General features: G+C 35.5%; 1 non-coding gene across 1 annotated transcript; it reads left to right on the top strand.

Moving 5' to 3' along the window:
- The first annotated feature begins 311 nt into the window (after nt 1-311).
- On the top strand, nt 312-385 carry TRNAN-AUU (transfer RNA asparagine (anticodon AUU)). The gene has a single exon. It is a non-coding gene; the product is annotated as a tRNA-Asn (tRNA).
- Nucleotides 386-2221: the final 1836 nt, after the last annotated feature.

The raw sequence follows: 2221 nt of genomic DNA, 5'->3' as shown, positions 1-2221 counted from the left end.
AATATCAATCCCAGTTTTGGATTACTTTAATTAACAAACAAAAAAATGCATATAGCAGAGGATAGTTTCAATCTGCCTACCTCTGGGTTATGGGCCCAGCATGCTTCCATTGCAGTACTCTGCTGCACATGTAAGTGCAAGAGATCCAGAAGCACTCACTTATCATGGGAAAGTACCAATGTGTTTCTTCGTTGGTTGATGGAAGAAACATCTTACAAAAACTCTCCAGATTATTGACTTTTTAAAGTTTTTCTAGGAAACGTTTTAGATGAATGCTTATTAGCCTTTGTCAGTATGGACTTTTGCAAAGTGTCTCTGTGGCGCAATCGGTTAGTGTGTTTGGCTATTAACCAAAAGGTTGGTGGTTCAATCCCACCCAGGGACGTAATTAACCTTGTGATCAGATTTTGGTGATATTTAAGTAGACAAGTCAAAATTTCAAACCTCCTCTTATGGTGTAGGGTACATGGCCTTCTCTGATGTAATCAGAGTTAGATTTGATTCAGTGATTTTATAAAAAACAGCTAGGAAGCACAATTTAGCAGTGGGTTGCAGAGAAAAAAAATATGCTGGCAGAAAAATCCAATCAAGTGATTAAACAGCTCTTCATTTTCTGGCTTTATTTTTATGCTAACAAATTTGTTCTCTGAAAAGTGTCCACAAAGCCAAGTCTCTGATTAACACCTTTGTAAGGATGGTTTTTCACCTATTACTAAATTAAACTTGCTTCATTGGAAAGGCAGCAAGATGCATCCTCATTTCAATGTCTACTGAAATAATACAAGTTGACACCAGGAAACATTAACGCCACTGCATCCTTGCTGCTTTCTCATGTGGAAGTCTGTTTAATGTGAAAACAAGGTGATATCTAATTAGCACACAGGTAAGGAATTAAGAAAATCTTTATTTAAGGGTGAAGATGTTTCTCACAAAATTGTTGACCCAATGCAACATTGAAATTCAAGCTGGAAAGATGATTTTAATATATCACTTGTACATTTTGGATTGCTCTTCTGGTGACAATGTAGTTTGTTTTTGTCAATTACCATTTTAATAATAGGGTAAAGAAAATGAAGTGGATTTTTGAAAGAAAGCAATACTGTCAATATACTATTAAAACAAATTAAAATGGTAAAAGTTATTGTACTTTAAGTAAAAATAAAAGAGACAAAATATCAATCCCAGTTTTGGATTACTTTAATTAACAAAAAAAAAAATGCATATAGCAGAGGATAGTTTCAATCTGCCTACCTCTGGGTTATGGGCCCAGCATGCTTCCATTGCAGTACTCTGCTGCACATGTAAGTTCAAGAGATCCTGAAGCACTCACTCATCATGGGAAAGTACCAATGTGTTTCTTCGTTGGTTGATGGAAGAAACATCTTACAAAAACTCTCCAGATTATTGACTTTTGAAAGTTTTTCTAGGAAACGTTTTAGATGAATGCTTATTAGCCTTTGTCAGTATGGACTTTTGCAAAGTGTCTCTGTGGCGCAATCAGTTAGTATGTACGGCTATTAACCATAAGGTTGGTGGTTCAATCCCACCCAGGGACCTAATTGACCTTGTTATCAGATTTTTGTGATCTTTAAGTAGACAAGTCAAAATTTCAAACCCCCTGTTATGGTGTAGGGTACCTGGCCTTCTCTGATGTAATCAGAGTTAGATTTGATTCAGTGATTTTATAAAAACAGCTAGGAAGCACAATTTAGCAGTGGGTTGCAGAGAAAAAAAATATGCTGGCAGAAAAATCCAATTGAGTGATTAAACAGCTCTTTATTTTCTGGCTTTATTTTTATGCTAACAAATTTGTTCTCTGAAAAGTGTCCACAAAGCCAAGTCTCTGATTAACACCTTTGTAAGGATGGTTTTTCACCTATTACTAAATTAAACTTGCTTCATTGGAAAGGCAGCAAGATGCATCCTCATTTCAATGTCTACTGAATTAATACAGGTTGACACCAGGAAACATTAACGCCACTGCATCCTTGCTGCTTTCTCTTGTGGAAGTCTGTTTAATGTGAAAACAAGGTGATATCTAATTAGCACACAGGTAAGGAATTAAGAAAATCTTTATTTAAGGGTGAAGATGTTTCTCACAAAATCGTTGCCCCAATGCATCATTGAAATTCAAGCTGGAAAGATGATTTTAATATATCACTTGTACATTTTGTATTGCTCTTCTGGTGACAATGTAGTTTGTTTTTGTCAATTACCATTT

Source organism: Pseudophryne corroboree, unplaced genomic scaffold (genome assembly GCF_028390025.1).
Source record: "Pseudophryne corroboree isolate aPseCor3 unplaced genomic scaffold, aPseCor3.hap2 scaffold_2630, whole genome shotgun sequence".
Classification (NCBI taxonomy): Eukaryota; Metazoa; Chordata; class Amphibia; order Anura; family Myobatrachidae; genus Pseudophryne; species Pseudophryne corroboree.
The sequence above is the reverse complement of the archived record's forward strand: the minus strand, read 5'-3'. Positions and strand labels throughout refer to the sequence as shown.